Source organism: Acromyrmex echinatior, chromosome 3 (genome assembly GCF_024713525.1).
Source record: "Acromyrmex echinatior isolate Ae372 chromosome 3, ASM2471352v2, whole genome shotgun sequence".
Classification (NCBI taxonomy): domain Eukaryota; kingdom Metazoa; phylum Arthropoda; class Insecta; order Hymenoptera; family Formicidae; genus Acromyrmex; species Acromyrmex echinatior.
In genome coordinates this window covers 8,758,790-8,780,063 of record NC_141854.1, presented here as the reverse complement: position 1 = coordinate 8,780,063, position 21,274 = coordinate 8,758,790, and the positions used below count along the sequence as shown (strand labels likewise).

General features: G+C 29.7%; 1 protein-coding gene across 2 annotated transcripts in view; it reads left to right on the top strand.

The window, feature by feature from the left end:
• ssh (Protein phosphatase Slingshot) overlaps nucleotides 1-21,274 on the top strand; it is a 141,639-nt gene that overhangs the window by 28,569 nt on the left and 91,796 nt on the right. The window lies entirely within an intron of this gene.

Here is a 21,274-nt window from a genome sequence, read left to right as displayed (position 1 = left end):
TTTGGCGATGAAGAGGATTAATGATTATTATCACCCGATACATACATACTCGGTTGTAAATAAAAACATTAATAACATCGAAATACACCGCGAAGTCATTTTACTATCTTACAATCTTAGATACAACACGACCTAGTTTCACCTACCCTACGGGTATGTAACCGCAATTTCAATCATACGACCGGACTGGTTGACGCAGATGATTAATGCGTCGCATGCGCTCCCCTTGACAGTGAAAAAATTGAGAAACGATTCGTGTAACGAGATCTCGAAGGAACGGTCTACTAGTGTATAGGATGGTGCGCGATGAGTCATTGTTTGCAATAGGATAGTTAAAGTCATATTATTGAGTAAGGAAAAAGAATCTACATATCAATGATAGAGTAAAAGTATTTACATCTTAATAATTATTTATGAAAAAAATATAGATTTGCAATAAATCATCTTTCAAAAATATCTATTATTTTTAATTATTATAGCGAAAGTATCAGATATAGTCGATTACTGTTTAAATATATAATTAATTGTTCTAATTTTCATTGTTTATTCTAAATCACACAGTTGTTTTTAATTATACTTGTTATTTTATAAACGAATATATACACATATATGAATTCTATTATAAATGGGACATAAAATATTTGAAACGTTTCGAGTTTCTGTCTAAAATCAATTATCATGTGCAGTCGACAAGTAACAATTAATTGAATATCTAGGTTGTTTTTTGTTGTATATAAGGTATAATGTATTTATTATATAAAGAAACAGCAATAGTAACTAGTACAGTATGTCAATGGTGACAGATGTTCATTGTAAGAAAATAAGAGCATTGTACACGGAGAGAATTTTTTCTTAGAATTTACCTTGAAAATATGGTAGTGCTGGAACAACATTGCATTTCGAAGAATTTTATGTAAATGTCTCTCATTCATTAATAAAACTATAATAAAATATAAAATAAATTTGATTATTTTTACTGAAGTGCATAGTAAAAATCTTTAAAATATTGTACACAATTATCATATTTTCGGGATAAATTAAAAAAAATTCTCTCCGTGGATAGTAAACTTTTTGAGATGTTATATTTTTATGACACTATTCGTTATGTAGAATTTTTTATATTTTTATATTTGTATGTATCTTTAAAAGTTCGATTGAGATATTGATCTGCTTATTAACTGCTTGTCATTGCTTGATAACTGTGTATGAATAATCAATTTTAGACAGAGATAGAAACACTTATTGACTACCATATCTGATAGATGTCTTTTACTATTTGATTCGAATATAAAAGTAGGATGTTAGAAATTCCAATGAACTTTGCTATTGATCACTAGAAATCTGACGAATGGAAAAGTTGTTGTAATAATGGAAATAAGAAACGCGTCACCGTTTGCGAAGCTCGCGATTAGAATGCATTCGCTGCCTTTTGATCTGTTTGTGCGACTATCATGCCCTTAGGTGCTATGCAATTGGCTCTCTCGTTACGGACAATTGCTATAATACTACGTGCGTCGTGTAACACGCAATACATTTCTGTAAATACATTCGATGGCATAATGTAATAACTCCGAGGTGAGATTGCTCATTGATTAAAGACTACTTTGCGCCATTAAGTCCAGTTTATATACCATGTTTTTTGTTTATAGATTAATATCTTTTAATATACAAGTGCGATAAAACATTCGGAATAGAAGATCGAGACAGACACGACGTTGATTGACGTTGATGCCGTCGCCTCCTAAATTATACAATTTAAGAGACATTCATTGCCTTCGCCTAGCAAGTACCATATCTTTCACATTTCGAATGACATGCACAGACAACTCAATAATTAGAATTTATTCAAATGAGATGTAATGTTTTTGTACGTCTTTCATAAAATTTACGTTTAGCACAGTTTCGTGTAGATTTACAAAATTTGAGTTAAACTTAACACACGTACTTGTTTCAAACGTACTCTCAAATTTTTGTGTTAATTTAACACAAGAAAAATATATTAGAAAGTATTTTAAAAATTAAGTAAAAAAATTGACACAAAAAAATGTAACTTTTTGACATAATTTAGAAATAAATTATCGAAGCATATTTCTTCAGTAAAATTTTTGTTAAAGAAAAATCTTGTAAGTTGGCTAAATAAATTATAATTAAATTTCTTTATTAAATGAAAGAAATAGTTACATACAACTCTTCTTTAATAACATTGTAAATAAGTATATTTGTAAGTCAATACACATATATCTGAAGTGTTCAGGCTAATGATTTCATGAGGGTGAAACGCATGACGGCAAATCACCAAGGTCTTCTCGTGTTTTCTGTAATTACTTCATTCTAAAAACTCAAGGAAAAAATTGAAAACGTCGACTGACAGACTGCTATGATCATTAATAATACGATAGCTCGTTAATTAAAAGAATTAACGTGTTTTGTCATTGAAACGTCGTTATTAATTGAAAACACCGTGCTCGAAACAAGATTTTTTAAATAAAAAGTTATGATTTATTGGATTTTAAAAAAGATTACATATATCACATGATTTTTTAAATGAAAGGAAATTATATCATTCTCTTACTTAAAAAATGACATTTATAAAAATGTAATTTTCTAATTATTACTATGAATGAGTTAAGTGAATATTATTCTATGAATCATTAAAAGTAAACTGACTTAACTTCATAAAAAAATCATCAAAATCGTCACAACTAAAAATAGTAATTTTTTTTTTAAATCTGTGAAATAAAAATGATAAAATCAAAATGACATTTTATCATGTTAAGAATATGTTCTTGTTTACGATATATACATTATTTGATTGAGTCAATAATTTTCTGTCTAGTTAAAGGATAGAATTTTCCCTTTTCTCCGTGCAACTCAATTCTTTTCCTCACTTTTGAAGTAAAGGAACATATGATAAATTGCACATTGCGGTGCACGCAATGAAAATGTTGAAAATGTTGAAAATGTGTTATATGATGCCAGTTTGGTACAGTGAAACTCCTCTCTTCGTTCCTGTGTGTGTGTGTGTGACGCCTTCTCTCGATCGACCGAGAAGCCGCTACGGGTGTACGCGAGGTCGGATGGTGGGGCGTCGGCCGGTAGGGCATTCGGAGTAGAGGGGGGGAGGAAGAGGAGGCTGCGCGCGCGGTGCGCCTGCTCCCGGCGGTGAGGCCTTCAGTTGCCTCCAGTTGTCTCGCGACTTTGCATCGATGAAAGTCGTCCGCGTGTCGGTACGGCGTGATACGCCTCTCGCTTTCGCTCGCGCGGATGCGTGACCTGTCGCGCATCGTGAACCCGGCGCGAAGTGGAACAGTGCTTGCGCGCCTCCCGGAGTCGTCGTTTCGCCTTTGTCGCGACGCGCGCCGGTCCGACCGACGGGGACGATGTCTCGGGGATACGCAACGTTCTGAAGCGCCGTCAAGGCGACGAGCAAAACCGCATTTTATCAATGTTCCGTTCTGTCTACGAGACGAGTGCCGCGGTGAAAAATTGATGGAGTCGAGCGATTAGCCGAGTCGAGTGCGCGGAGTGTCCTGTGAACTGACTTCGATGGTCTTCGAAAATATTGAGATGAGGAACCCTGCGGGGTTCCTGCTCGAGGACGCCAGGCACGGATACATCCAATACATTAGGTATGTTTCTTTCGTTCGCAATGTGCCACGCCGCATATTTACTAAGGATTGAGCCGGCATGAATTGATACTAATCCAGTTAACGAAACGTTCGTTTAAAACGGCCTCGACAAAAAGTTTCTGAGAGAAAGATAGGGGATTGGTTGTAAGACCGAGATTCACGAGATCGAGATTTGTTTACGTCACGACTATGACTGATTTAGAAAGAGACATTGAGAGGCACTCTCATCTGAAATTAGGTGAAACTGTAGAGACTTTATAACAGAGTCTAGTCATGACAAACATCTTTTTGGCCCGTTTTTATCAACTTCAGTAAGATATTAGTTAGAATGAGATAACATATACAAAAACAGATAGTACACATAGCTTTCTTTTTCATCTTGACAAAAGTGCTCGTGACCACCTCTGTTATTGAAGAATCTCTAGGTAAACTAAATGGTATCAATGTAGTTTGAATCGAGTGATAAGAATATCACGCTGGTGGCTACGTATGAATCGTTGTAAAGTTTATTCTATAATTGCGTAAGCGTAAACTGAAAAAAAATTCTAAATTTTAATAAGTATTTGTTTTATTAGTACTAACCAAATATTTACTTGTAATAAATAAATATTTACTATATTAAAAAGAATAATACTTAAATCAAATTAATGATTTTTATAGCAAATAAATATATGTCTACATTTAGTAAATATTTAGTTGGTATTATAAAAACGAGTATTTATTAAAATTTAATACATTTCTTTTTCAATTTAAATAACTAATTATAATTTATAGTAAGTGGTTGTGGTTATAAGAATTGAACAATCAGAGTCGAATATTTTCCTTATATTTCGCTGTGACTGGTTAATTCTTAGTTCTTACAACTACAACTATTTACAACTGTACTTATACAGTTGTAGAAATGAGCTTACCGTTCATGGCGCAGTTCATTGTCAAATGCGTATTTTGAGTCTTTACGAGTATTCTAAATACGCTATGCAAATTGATCCCGCAGAAACGTTAAATATTTAACAACATGCATCATGATTTACGTTACAATGTCTATTTCTTCGATGCTCCTGGTCTTAACCACGTCACTATTTATTTATGTACAACTGCTAATATTGTCATTGATACAAGCAGTTGTATAAATAGAAGTCTGCAATAAAAGCGTTCAGAACTTTTATACTTGACGCTCGATTGTTATCAATTAATCATTTCTATAATTAATTTTTAAATATATCTTTTTAAATATTTTAGAAAATACTTAACAATTTCCTGATCGTGATGTTTACGTGAAACATTTTTGAATTTTGTTTAACGCAAATATTTGCTTTAACGTGCAATTTCTTCTTTAGAATTTTTAAAATAGAAAGTGATTAGAAATATTAATTTGACAAGTTTAATTATTGCCTATAATTTTATCAGAAGAAAACCTTAAGACAAATCATCTTTTTGTAGATTTATTAAAGAAGTTATATATTATTTTTTAATTTGAGGAGAAGATATCAGTTTGATTTTACATAAAGAGATGAATGAATAATACGTAACAAATTCAGATCAGCTTGTTTAATGTAGTGATAAGAATACGGACTTTCTATATACTATGTTATATATGTATATGTAACGCCGGATTGCGTTGTAAAACGGAGCCGTAAATCAAGTGTCATTTTCAAAGTATAGTAAAACGGGTATCGAATGAACATTGTTCGCACGATAGGAGACCGCGTGAACGATCTAATCCGGAGGAACGATCGATAATACGCCTTAATCCTACCAGCGTAGCAAAGTCATTGCTCATTTTGCAGCATAAGCTTAAAAGATTATTGCGGATTATAACGGAAAATTTTTTCGGTTGCAAATTCGTATCGCACACCAAAAGTAATTGCATACGTTGGAGCAATGGATTTGAATAAATTATTTCGCAAGAATGATGTCATTTTCAAATAAAATATTGATTTCTGTGAATTGAATTGATTCTGTGAAATTAATCTCTAAAATGTAATTAAAATGTCGATATGAGACGAGAAAAATATTTGATTACCTTATCTATTTAGCATCAGCTTGAGAAGCAATATGTAAACAATTTATAATCTTATAAATAATACATTAAGATATTAATTGCACATAAATTGATCTTACAGCATAACATTTTAATCTTTTATGTAGATACTGTTAAAAAATATTTCCAATTAAGCTTTTTACCTGATGGAATTTTATTCGATTGCATCGCTTTTTACTATTACTTTATTTTAGTATGTACGAATGAGAAATCTTGCCGTGAATGATGCCAGGCTCCGGCATAACTGTAGACCAAAAGGATCATTTACAACTTCTTTTTAACTATATTTTTCGCTGTGAACTTTCTGGTTGACCGACAATTACTTGGTTAACCGTTAGAAAATAACGGTTTACAGAAAACAACGAATTTTACTTTTTTTTTATCAATACACATAGTAGTAATATCTTCTGGAATATCGACAACGTTGCATTATGTAATTAATTGTTTGTTGCACATAGGATGCATTCGATCAATTGCACTTGTTTATGACAATAGATATTATTGGAACAATTGAATTAGATTTACGAGAGATATGAATTCAATTTGAAGTATTTAATAATTGGAAATGTCCGTTGATGACAATTTTTCTATATTTTTTAATATATCAATTCAATGTGGTCATATAATACGTATTTCAAAGAATAAAAGCAACAAAGCAACGACCCACTGAATATATCAATGTTTGCTATTGATCGAATAAGTCTCTTTGTTTATTTATATTATTTACATACTTATTAGTTGATTCCCAAATAATTAAATTATTGTAAATCTTTATAATTGTGAAATATTATCTAGCAATTAACATTAAAATGCTAGGTAATAATATTTACAGAATAATTGAGAATATTAATTCTGTATAATATATACTAAATCTGTATAATATGGGTATTTTTTAATTAACTCTTTTCAAATAATGGCTTTTACAAGCAATAACTCGCAGCTTTTCTCATGGTTATTGATTTATTTTCGATTAGCTCGCGTTTCTTTCGAAATACCTTTTTGCAAAAAGTGATTCTGCAATAAGGGTTAATTGAGAGATCAGAAATTACGCAGGAGAGATACTCCTCGTACCGTTAGCAATGATCCAGTTTAAGATGGTTGGATACTTGGCAACGCAGCCTTCACCGGCATACAAACCGTATTCTTTGTTGTTTCTTTTTTCGAACGGCAAGGGTCCCTAACCGATCCTCCGTCTACAACAGACTCCAGCTCATAATATGCTAACCTCGGTGAAGTATTCAATCTGAGAAATTGCAATTGATTGATCGGTACAACCAGAGAGAAATATTTTATATAAATTAATTGAATAGTCTGTATAAATGTATGAGTTAAATCGCAATGAGAGATTTATTTACTCAACTTAATAAATACTCATGATGAAAAGAGTGGTAAATATATGTACAATATATATAACCTTTTAATATCTTTATTATAATCATGAATAATTTTGAATAATATCCAATTTGAAAGATAAATATTGTAATTAATAATTCAAATTTTGCAAATGATTAATATTAAATTTTATTGTACTTTATATTTTAAGATGATTGACATTTTGTAAAAAAATATATTCTTTATTTTAAAATTATTGATTTTTAAACTATATTCTTTATCTTAAAATTATCGATTTTTAATTCATAAAAAGTTCGCTCTCTTTTTCTAAAAATATTTTATAATATATTTTATTCAATTAAAAATTTACAAAAAATTAAGGATTTAAGGACAGATTTGGTCATATTTAATGTTAGAAAAGTTAATCGCATTGAGGCTCAGAAGAATTCTCTATAAGCAGGTTATTAACACATAAAAATTAAAAGTTCTACGAAAACATATATATCCGAATAGCAACGTGCTGTTAGTGGGTACCATGTGTTTTCTGAAAGCAGTGCTTCTTTGTCAGCATCAGCTGACTCGGAGCATCAGCTGCGCGCTTTTATATGTACGAGGTGTGAAAGGGAACCCTGATTATTTGTCAAGACGGGTCACCATAGAAAAGAAAAGTTGAATATCTATAAAAATATCTTTTAAAAAGATTCTTTATGTATTATGTGTGGTACGAATATTGCATGTTTTGAAAGCAAAGAAGTTTATTTTGTAATAGTTTTGTTGAAAAGAAAAATAATCATGTAAAATATTTTGTATAAATTCAACTTTAGTTTACCAATTGGTATTTCGGTTATCATATAAATCTCGTTCATATCAAATAATAAAGTATTTCCGTAAGACTATTTTTATTTTAACAAATCATATTTTCGGTTATATGTACGTTATTAAGAACAGATTTAGAATTGGACATATAAATATTCAATTACGTTTCTATAATATATCATTCTAAAAATCTTTAGTTTGTGTTAGAATTGAGAATAGAATTCCACTTATAATTTTATATATTATGTAATATGAAAACATGTGAAAACTCAGAATACATATTAAGTATTATACATGTATAAAATAATTATTATAATACATTGTAACATCAAAATATACGGCATGTACAATTAGAAAATATATAAAATTCTATTTTGAAATCTAATGAAGATTATAGCCTAAAGTGAGCCTTAATAAGCTAATCGATAGGCTAATATAGAACAACGGCAGCTCACGTGCTAGTTTCATATTGCTTCGTTAAACGGACGAGTCACGAGTATTGTTACACGATGTATCTCGAGATGAGTACAGACTATCGAGTTATTCTTATTCTAATCAGTAGCGGTGATTATAAATTTGCAATCGGACATGTGGTATCTCTATCAATAACCGTTAGAAAAAGGTAGCTTTAGCTCCCGTATTGCCGCAGCTGTCCTCTGTAACATTCTATCTCAGCATTGCTGTAACGGGTCTCTCGTCGCTACGATATAAATCGTAGCGACGATTATTGCCGAGTAATCATCGGATCGAACAGTCGGTCTGTTATCTTCTTCTCTGCGCGCGGACGATACTTCGTGCACGTCGCCGATCGTAAATCAATACTTGCGTAGCGCAACTTGCGTTGCGAATATTAAAGTCTTAGTTGCGAGACTGTGTGTGGACACTCCAGGTTGATATTTATAGTCGAGGAAGCCCGCAACGTCTACGTGATCGTCTTGAAATCATTAACTTCTCATTATGTAATTTCTGAGCGAAACGCCCATTAAGACCGTGGATTAATTCCATTGATATGTGATGTGATTATGAAAAAGTTTGTGTATGCAGTCGGCTGGACAGACTTGCGCTAGTAATTCTCCTCTAATAGCTGCAAAAAGTATTGAAAATGACGATTAATTTTCCTTACATCGTCTACGGAGACGCATTCCAATAAAATTGCAAAAGTGATTTAACGCGACACATTTAAGTAAGATAAACGTTTACTTATAATAGATTCTTTCAATCATACGAACTTCAGGCGTAGCAATTATTCGTCTATAACGTTACTTGTCATAATTTTCTTAAATAATTATTTTCTTTAGATACGCTCTTTCGTATATATTGCAATTTTATTGAATGAAAGATTATAAGTATTTTGCCATAGAAATGCATATAAATAATTCTTTAAACGTGGCAACTTTCTTTGCCGATGAAGGTAATAAAATTGAGGAATAATTGATGAATGATCATTGGAAGCAATCGTGATAATTCATTCCTTTATAAATTAACAAGCAGAGAGTATATGAAGTGGATTTTGCACATGTATATAAAAGATAAATCGGAATTCATGAATTGCCAATAGATAATAATGCACTCATTATGTAATATCACTTGGGGAATTTTACGTATTATTACAATGCATTTGTGTTACACTAATTACACAAAAATTGTTTGAAAACTTATAATCGTTATGGTATATTTGAGCCTGAGAAAATTATAGTCATTAGATGAGATTAGATTCGATTGTCATTGATTGATGTAATCAATCGGTAATCAAATATGACGGTAACAGAAGATTTGTGAATGATGAAAGTCATTTGGCAAGTTACTTACAATTCAATAGAATAGAAATACCGTTTTTAAATTTAATATTACATTCTTAATCAAATCTTGCGAAATATTACTATCTTTAACTTTTATTCATGTTTGCACGTAGCATAATTTTGCACGTAGTTTTTCAAGAATGCAATATGATCATTGCACACACAAATCGATTATTAGTTTTAAATTTGCTTCGAAATTTTTAACCCATGATTTAAAAGTAGAAAAACTCGTTATGTCACAATATCATATTATTTTTTTGAGCGAATACACTTTTTATTTGTATTAACATTAAATGATTGATTTTAGATAAAAGAGATAAAATAGAGAGAGTACAAAAAAAAGGAGAGAGAGATAAGATGAATTTAGTCGATTGCACAATAGTTGCTTTTGAAAGCACAGTAATTATCTTAAAGTGATTATTCATGTTAATCTTGCAGATTAATCGCAGATTAGCATAATCCATTTTCGTTGTCCCTTGATTTTTTAAAATCGTTTATTAGCTTTTTGCTTTCGAATTGCTCAACGAATTGAGTCAGTCGAAACGCTTTGCCCACCTTGGCTTGAGGCTACTTTCCATCAATTTTCTGGACGGATACACACAATGACGTATCCGATTCATTTATGTAGATGCAACTTCTATCTGGATAGGTTTCGTCTCATAAAATCTATTTTCATTGCCGTTATTTCGACTCATAAAGACTTTCGCTTTGATGCACAGGATTGATGGCAATTTTCTTCTTCTAATGTCCATTTTTACCAATGTAAATTAATTTTAATCTCTCGATTTAACTTACTCTTTATCTTTTTCTGACTCTGAAAATCGGAACAAGATGAAGTAAGTTAAACCGAGATTAAAGTTAATCTACATTAATAGAAATGAATAAAAGACCGACATATGTTTCGTTTTACTCATAATATCGGCAAGTTACTTTTCTTTAGCAAGTTAGCATTGTTTATAATAAGTGTTATTAAAAACCTTTTTAAAAATTTTTATCCTTCTAAGGCTCAGTTTCATCAATGCGTAAGATTAACTCTAATCTCTCTTCAATTTACTCTTTATCTTTATTTAATTTTAAAAATTAAAAAAAGATCTAAACAGTAAGTTGAATCAAGATTAAAGTTAATCTTATATTGGTGGAACCGAGCCTAAAAGATTTATAGGACGTAATAATCGTTTTTCTCTTATAAGGATCTCGTTAAGGTCAATGACTTTTCGTAGCGCGTTTCATTGTCGCGTTCGATTATCGTTTCCACAGAATTGTACAGCAATGCGGTGTTGCTTAGAAACCGAGGCTCACAACACGGAAGTCGATATATAGCTGGTCACTATGTAATTGACAACAATGATTGCATTCCTAATCTTTATGCGAGATAGTAGATCAAGGACGCCGATATAGATGAAATCAAGTTTATCACTAAATATTTGCGCACGTTTAATATATCTCATAAAGAATTAGTTTAATATCTTATAAAAAATCGACACGTATCATGTTGTAAAACAGCTATTGGTATTCTCAGAAATCTATTTTGATTTCTAATATTATATTATTAGGTGTTGGAATTAATTCGTAGCGTTTTTAATGAAAGAATGTTATTTATTTCACATGAGCATTAAAAAATACATTAATGAAAGTACTTCTCATCACTTGTAAAACGCTACGAATTAATTCCAACACCTAATAATATTTCTTTATTCTAAAAATAACTAGACATGTTTTTCAATTACTTCAATTCTCGATAGATGATAGATATTTATTTTATAACAATTGAAAGTTTGCATTATTATAAAGATTCTTGCTCTAACTAGTATAAGTTTGACCAACTTTAATTTCTTTTACGTCAGTATTTTTATCGATTCTCAAGATTTTGAACGAATAATAAAAATGTGCTTTTTATTAATTCTACATCGATTCTATTTTAGCAAAATTTTACTCGAGATTTATTTGTGTTACTCGAGATTAGTTGTGTAAAAGATTTAACAGTGAGAATTATAAGATCGCGATAAATAATAGCTTTTGATATCTTTCTTTTAAGAAATGGCTTTTAAGCCATAAGTTAAAAACAATTTCTTAAAGCATTTCTCAATAAATGTGATATATTCTGTACATATCACTGTAAAAATCATCTTCAGTATTTCTGCATTTGTAAAGTGCGCATTTGGAAAATAATTGTTTTATCGTAGAAATGTGCGCAAATACCTATAAGGCAATTCACATATACCTTATATAAACATGAGTGAACTTCCTTTTGCCTCGCGATAGAGTTAATGTAGAACAGCTATCGGCATCTTTGCTCAGAAATGTTCAACACGCGCGAGTTAATTGGAAACAACGACACGTTGTTCACCTACAACAGCGAAACTACTCTTTGCGGTCTGCGACTTGTGCATAACTCATTGCGCTTTTAGTGGAATCACCACTTCATCGCGTCATCTGCTTAGAACGTACTCTGTCATCTGACGATTGCGCAACAGTTCTCAACATCGGAAACAATATGTAATCGTGTCGGACCGATGGATAAAACTGAAGATAATGTTTGCATGCAAGGTGCACATAGTGACGGAACATTGGAGGATTGCGTATCTAATCGTGTATAATTTCCAATTTCTGTAGTCTTTGAAGTCGTTGCGGAATTTTAATTTGATATTAATGCGCGAATGTAAACGAGTACAAATTGTTGCGAATAACTATAATGAAATAAAAATAGATTTTATATTTGCATTTTTAACATTACATGCATTTTTACATTTTCTGTGAAATTGCAAAAATGGATGATATTGAATTGAAACTATAAAATCTGCATTCTATCTATTTCTTTCTGTTTTTTGTGCTTTAAATATAATTTAGAAAAAATTTAAATATATGAAAACTATAAAGATTAAATTTTAAAATATAAGCTAAAACAATATAAATAAATATATTATGTAATATAAATTAAATATAAAAGCTTTATTATATATATATATATATATATATATATATATATATATGAAATTAATGAATTTTTGGAGAACAAAATGTTATCAGTTTATTAATCAAAAATATTTTTTTATAAGTATTTTTCGGAATAGGCCAGGTTCTTAAAAATATTGGGAATTTTTGTAAATAATATTCATTTTTTAAAATTTAAGAAATTGATTTATTCAATTTTTACGAGAAAACATAATATTTAATTATCTTCGCTGATGTAACTGCTTTTTTTCAAACTCAATTTATTCTTTGGTAATTACTCATCGTAATTACTTTTGGTCGATTCATCTCCGGTTTCCTTTCATCTTTCATGCTATTTTTTTCTGTTAATGTCGGTACGCTGCAGTGTTAATCGTATCTTAAGTATTTTCATCTATAATTCCATTTTCTGCGAACGTATTTGAACACTAAATTAGCAATTACAGAACATAATTGGTCATTAATTAGCACTAAATTACACAACATGTAAAACTTATTTGTAAGAGACAGAGGTACTTACTATTACACTTGAAATTCTCATTATGTGACGTTTTCTGGAACGTCCCTATTTCAGAAATAATATTTCTTACAGTAATAAACAGTTACGATCTCCGTGATTTTATAAGAATCATTTCTATTTTTTGGGCTCATTATCTTTTATACTTATTATAGGCGCATTACAAGCGTGCACAATTAGCAAATAAATCATATAGCTGTCATGCGAGCTGAAACAATGTGAATTGAAGCAATGCGAGTCTAGAGTTCTCTTAACATTTACAACACATTTACCTCATTGAATAATCTTTTGAGAACTGAAAGATTTTGTAAAAAGAAAAAAATGCTAATTTAATCGCGATTACCGTTGCATACGTATATTATGTACATTATTATACTTGTTAAAATATTGAAGGATCTCACGCTCTTTTTATCACTTTTAATCTCCCACGAATCTTTTTATCACTTTTAACCTAGTAAATTAAAATTCATGTATGAAGCTTGAGAAAAAAAATCATGTATTTTCTTTTATTTTTTTTAATATATATATAAACTATTTATAGGTTTTTATCATTAATTTACTTTGATAACATTTTGTAAAATTAAATAGATTTTTTAAGAAACGCAAAAGTATTATCTTAAAACAAAATGTGATCAGAATAAAAAATTAAAATTATTATAAAAAGAGATGAAATATTTAAGTGCGCAATTTTCATAATTTATTAGCGCATATTTATTCGAAAGAAAGGATAAAATTTATTAATCTTGAGGTTTATTAGTCTTAGGTGAGATTTATTAATCTCTTATTCAAATAAAAATAAACACTTAAGAACATTTATTGCATTTGTAAGTTTGCTTATAATGTGTACATTTATATGTTTGAAATTATGAATGAGCTTTGTAATATTTTCGCAATTTTGAACAAATAAACATGTACAGTATATGTTAACCTCGCATATAATATAAAAAATGCCACTTATGCACTTATGTTAGTAAGAATAATATGCATGTAAAATAACACGTTGACACAATGTTTTCATTTTGCATAATAATGCAGTAAAATTGTTCACCTACGTGATTGTCATATTTCTCGCATAGACAAGTACATTGCGCGAATAATAAAGACAAAAAAGAATAATCTGAAACATGAGGCACTTTTACTTTCGATCACATTTACTCTGAGAATTAGGAGATTCTAATTGCCGCGTTGGAAAAAGCAAGCGTTTGTTGTTCATCAATTTTTCTTTGGACAAGTTCAAGCGAAATGGCGATTAACGTGAAACCGGTTCGGTTCAGCTGGATTTCTTTCTTAGAGATAAAACTTGCGATTCTCTTTGAAGCACGTGTTCCTGGGAAGACGATGCGCTCAGCTCTTTGTCACTCGACCGTCCATCTGGAGTGTTTCGCTGTCTCGTGTATTTCTCTAGTGGATACTCATGCAAACTCACATGTTTAGATGCTAGATGTTCTTATGTTATTACTTTTAATTTTTATTTGAATTACCACACAAAGATTAATGAACTTTATACATGCTTTCTTAAATAAGTACATACGATTGATGATGAGTTATGAAAGTTGCGCGATTAAATACGTCGGATGTTTTAATAATAATTTTAAGTTGTCATTTTAATAATTCTAAAAAAAAAAATATAATTAATATATAAAGTTTCACACTTAAATTCTTTTAAAAATTAATAATTTTAATGAACTGTTAGAATTATTAATTTTTAATTTTATTATTAATCGAATTTTTGAAATCATTGATACTAATTGAATATTATAGACAGTACGATACAATATGTGTTATAAACAAAAGAATTTACGTGTGAAACTTTATATATTGTATTAATTATATTTTTTATGTTATACATACATGAGATACATTTTCTATTACATTATACTGTTATACACTGTTAAATTCATATGATTCAAATTATTGTATATCCACAATTTGAGTTATTTATAATTATTTCTATAGGAGTTTACTCTGTGACTCAGTATATACTGTTAATTTAACTAAAACAATGGAATTTTAAACGATTTAATTCAAGAAAATGTATTAAAAATTCAAATTTAGTTTTTACTATTTACTAAGAGCATATGTCTGTTATGAACGTTATTTTACTTCAAAAACTAATCACAGAAATGAATTGATTTTAATTTTGACACACATGAAAGTTAAAATTAACAAAATGTTATTTAATTTAAGAAACGATTGCCATTGTTCCTTTGATATCTTCACTCAAAAAAGAAGTATTTAATTTTGAGATATTAAAATATTTTATTCTTGTTTCCATTTTTTAAACACTTGAAGATGTTTTAGTTTTACTTTTTCAATAAACAAAATATTGTGTTTCGATTTAAAAACGATTTAAAAAAGTTTGGATTTAAAGAAATAGTATTTTAGATTCAAATATATAGTGTTTTGTCTGTTGAAAAAGTTTAAAATTAAAACAAATTTAGTAGTTTAAGTGTTTAAAAAATGAGACAAGAAGACAAGAATAAAACATTTTAATATTTTAGAATTAAATACTTTTTTTCACAGTATAACAGTGCTTATTAAGCTGCAGATTCGAATCAGGAAACGAATGAGTACAACAAATAATCGCTTATAAATAGTTTACTAGGTCTCGATGAGATTTTACTTAATCATTATTTGAAGTGGTAATAATATATAAGTTATGGATCGTTAGGTATATTCTGAATGATCTTATTGACATATGAATCTGCCGATTTCTCATTTCATGTGATTGCATCATTGAGCACAAACGATAATACGTGTCGTTTAAGCGAAAGCGATCATTTTAGCGCCAATGTTCGTTTTAAAAGAAAGTTAAACCAAAATGACGCTATTGAGCCCACGTTTTCAATCTTGTTACCGAAGAAAGCAGGATGCGTGAACGCATGACGCGGCAAGATTAACGTGCGAAACCGGTTATTTTTAGTAATAGAGGATTCGGAAATTTATGCCACTTTCTCGCGATCTATCCGTATGTTATCTAACTGAAAAATTGCTAGACTATAAACGTGTATATTTGCACATAGAAAAGTACATAATGTATGCTAATAATTATTTGTTTCAAATATTTCCAAAGATTAGATATCTGTAAATCTATTATAAGTTTATTACAAGTATCAAATTTCGAAATGTATTCTGAATTTTAGTAAGCTTAATACTTCAAAAAATTATTAAATTCAAACAAATTCGATTTGCTCGTTTTATAAATTCACTTTTTCAGTCAATTTTATAATATTCTTCAAAAGAAAATAAATTCTTGGTTTGATTACATGATAATCAGTTTTTTGTAAAATTTATAATATAAATATATTTTAAGATTATTATCAAGAAAATACTCTTGTTAAAGATAACCATTACTTGAGAGAAAGTAAATTCTTTCTTAGCAATAGAACGATATTCTTTTGTATGTGATATCGATCGGACATCTGCGCGATCCTGTTATTCTGGACAAGATTACAAACTATTGTAGTGTCCGCTTTTCAATGTTTCATTTATTTCATTTTACGCAATACAATTTGAATTCTAATGACTATAGTGGTATGCTATTGAGATATCATCATGCAAATATTATTGTAAATGATTTCGCTTGTGTTGATACATTATAATGTAATTGTATTCTGAATCAATGATATTTTACTTTCTTTTAGTCTTTGATTCTAATTTTATATAATGTAAATTTTATATAATGTAATATATTTGGAATATTCGTGATGATTTATAAAGTTTGGAAATTGTATATTGTATCTATTAAAGAATTATTGTCTGATAGTTGGTTATTTTTTAGAATATTTTTTTAATGAATAAACTTCTGTTTTTTTTACAATTAAAAAGTTTTTCCAAAATATATTTTTTAGGGATATCTAACATAAATATAATGTAGGTATATTAAATTTTGATTTGATTTTAAAACATTTTTTTATTTTTTATTGAATAGAATCTTGACTTTTCTTCTGATTGGAAAGAATGCGAAGAAAGTAATATCGAAACTATTTAACACATTAGCTATCATTAGAACCATCGATAAGAAGTTTATCTCTGTGCCATGAGGATCTCAAGATATTTCTCAACACGTATATGAATATTAGTGTTCTCTATTGGCATGATCTCTGGGTTGCGTTCCAAAATTCAATTCTGTCACCCGAGTATCATTTTATCCTTGTTGGTCATCGAATATTGAATAAAGATAATGGATACTCGGAGTTGACAAAGTTAAGTTTTGGAACTGCCCTGGGTAATCACTTTTATTTTATATGGCGGCAGTTAATGTATTAAAGTAATCTAATTTATCCTAGAGCTGTCTCCACAGATTGATGTAAAATAGATGAAATCGCTTCAGTTTATTTTTTGCACTCTACGTTGCTAGCAATATCGATCGTTTAACAATTTTCGCTTTATTTTATTGAACAATCTAATCAATTACTTGCCCACTCGGCTTAACGTTTATCCGCGGGCACGCGCGCTTTTACTCTTATCCTTGTCGGACAATTTATTCCGCCGATTACGTGCTTTACGACAACTTTCTCTGAGGACAAGAGAAGAAGCGAGGATAATCGACGAGATCGAGAATTCGCGGGGAAAGAAAGTCTATCGGAATTTCTAGCGAAGAGCAGCGCATTATACCGTAGACGTGCGTAAAGATTTTTTTTTTAAGAATTAACCGCATTTACTTTATTCTGTTTTATGCTTGACGCAAACCACGATGACTCTGTGAGTTTCAGAGAAATTGATTTCGTACGATCAATTACTCTGTGAGTTGTGGAACTGATGGAAATCCTGATTCATATCTCGCGAATAGTTTTTATATGTCACCGATACGAAATTAATAATGATAATACATGTTACATCAGACTAAGCAATCATCTCAAGATTTGAGAAAATTGAAAAAATAAATTTAAAGGTGTATTGTAAAGCAATAATACGTGATATATAATTTACAAATATCTACATAAATTTATGTGCAATGTATACTTTTTTATAATTTATAGTTTTTTATAACTTTATTTTTTGCGATATTACTTATAAAAATGAAGATGTAATGTATTTATCTATATTTATATTATTTTTATATTGCCCAAATCATAAAAATCTTGAAAATATAAGAATATGATAATACTGTAAAAAAAAAATGTTAATTTTAACCTAAAGAGTGGACTTTCTGAGACATGTAAACATGTTAAAATTAACATTTTTGTACTAACGTCTTTAAGTTAAAATTAATATTTTCTTTTTTACAGTGTAATATAAAGAATTTAATACTATTCAAGAAATCAGAAATGGCAGAAGCGAAAAATTATAGATAATAATCCAAGCTGTTTATGACTCGATATCTCAGAAATTAAGTTCACTGTGAAAATCACGCGTCACATTTACGCAATCTATAAGACGTTTCGCGCACGTACATTGTGATCCGTCGGAAAATGTAAGAACTAAACTTCGATCAATAAATTTGCCGAATCATTGGCGGTAATCGCCACGTAATCTCCGTGCATTCTCTCATTATTCCGCGTTGTCCACGATCGGGCAGTTAAACGACCGCGTAATTGTCTCAGTCGAAGGTGGAATAACTGTGAGAATCGAGTAAGCATGAGAGGTCCTCATTACGCCACTCTTGTGATTACAAACGATTCTCTCTTTAGAAAAACTTACAGCGCCGCTAAAAGATGTTTCCGTGGACAATGTTCACCATCCCGCATGAAGTGTAACTGTTGAGACACAGCAAGACATAAAATAAAGTACGATTTACGAACTACTTTGATCATACGATCAAAAGGGTTCTCCAAGAAATGGAAGTCATTCTCCATGGGTATTTTTGGAAATTTTATTGCTTCAACAAATTTATTCCAGAATTTAAATCTGTCAGAGCAAACAAGTTCTTTTTATAAATTTATTTCATATAATAAAGATGTGTAAGGCATTTAGATGCGTAAGGAATGCTAAAACGTAATGTTACGAATAATGTTGTAAATTAGATTATTCTCATGCATTCAAACAACTACATTATTAAATAAAACGAATGATCGATAGCTAATCTGGATATAGCTTATATAGTGACAAAGAATAAAAAACATTAACGAAAATATAATTTTTAATATTCGGATATTTATTTTTACTCGTATTTTATTTTAATATCCTTCTGTCTTTAGAGACTCATCTTTACGATACCAATTTTGGCGATTTCATATTGCTTGAGTAAACATGTAAGTGATGAGTAAGATTCATAAAATTTAACGTGGAAGAACAAATTAATGTGCGCAATAAATTTGCACTAAATGTGCTTTATATGATAAAAACTCGATTTACATAACAACATACAGGTTAACATCTTCTTGATTATTCGAATAATATACTGTATACCATAAAATTTATGCATGTTGACCATTTACGTATTTACTACGTCACGTAAGATCTGCATAGACTATTAACGCATTACTACATCTTAAAATTAATTATTATAAATTAATTATTATAAATACTATTATTATAAATACATTATAATTACTATTAATTATTATGTAAAAAATATAAAGTAGTGATTATTTATAGCATATTGTACATCTTACAAGTTTATTACGCCGCCCAATGAGTCAGTGTCAGTCTTATAGAAGAGGTAGATAAATGACTTTTAATTATAAAGTATAGCGGTAAACAACAGTTTTAACTTTTAAAAAGATAAAAGGAGCGTTATCGTTAATCTACAAGAATCTTAAAACGAATTAAACATTTTATGATGTTTTATATATATATATATGTATATATATATATATAATTTAATTTATTGATATGAGGGTTTTAATACAATCTCTTTAATATGTTTTAGATATTTGTTATCAATTTGATATAATTTGAATTTTGAAAAGATAAATGCTAAATTAAATTCACGTAAAGATCCACTGTCAGTGGTAGTATTTTATAAGCATTTCGCGTGCAAATATCGACATGTATACAAAGGACAGACTTTGATTAATTCGGGCTGTCGATCACAGTCGAACAGACTGGGAAGTAGTCTTCCGGTTGACGACGCGCTCTGGGCAACCACCGGACGCTCGCTCGATTATATCCGTAATTCTACTATGGTACGTAAATCGAAACTATTAGAAATGTGACATATTCTAAGCATTACAATTCTGTAACATTATGTATACGCAATCTTTACATTTATATAAATGCTCGTAATATTCTAAACGGGTCATAAGATATCGGGATAGAAATTTATAACACAATAAAATATATTTATATATAAAATAATGAATAATTTATGCATAAATTAAAAAGTATAATATTGAATATTGCAATATTTATTTTTAACGCTACTTGTCATTTATTTAATAATAAATAATCGTATACTGGGCAGTTATTGCCAATTCACTTAAATCACACATTTCGGAGTTTTTTTCGTAGACAAAAATTTACAATAGACAAAATGCCCTAAAGTCCTAAAATGCCCTAGAGAATTATTATAGAGATATATTAATAGATTATTTCTAATAAATTTTAATCGCATTTTAATTTTGTGCACATTTATTTATTCTCAGAATAATAGTTTTTTAAATCTTAAATTTGTTATTATATTTTATTAATAATTATTTTATATTACGGAGCACGAAAAACTCGCAATGATTTCGAATTGAATTGAACTATCGATCTAGGTTATTGCTCAAATGCATGCCATTAATTTCTATTCCCTATACAGTGAAAATGCGTCTCGGTTTATCCGGCTTACGTATTGGTGATGCGCGTCATACAAAAAGAGAACACATCGGATGCGTTCAAGGTAATTCGTGTTTTATCGTTAAACCGTGGCCAGGCACCGTGAAAGATACGCAGAAAGTGCTATTCTTGCCCTTTCTTGACGACGTCAGAGAAGAGCCACGCTTAAAAGTTTCTTCATTGCCCCGGTAACGCGATATTAATGCGCTGACGAAACATACCATTGTTCTGTTACTTATACGCATACTAATATTTTTACTATGTAATATTAAATTATCTAAAATTGACGCAAATAATAATATTATAATAATACACCGTACAGATATAAAGATATAGCAAATTTAATTCTTCAAAGAGACTTATTTGTGATAGAAATTATCATATAATCAATACGAAATATCAAAACATTTATTGACAGTCTGTCTATAATTTTGTAGATTTCAATATATAAAAATAAAATTTTCTAAGGAAATTATTACGTTGTTAC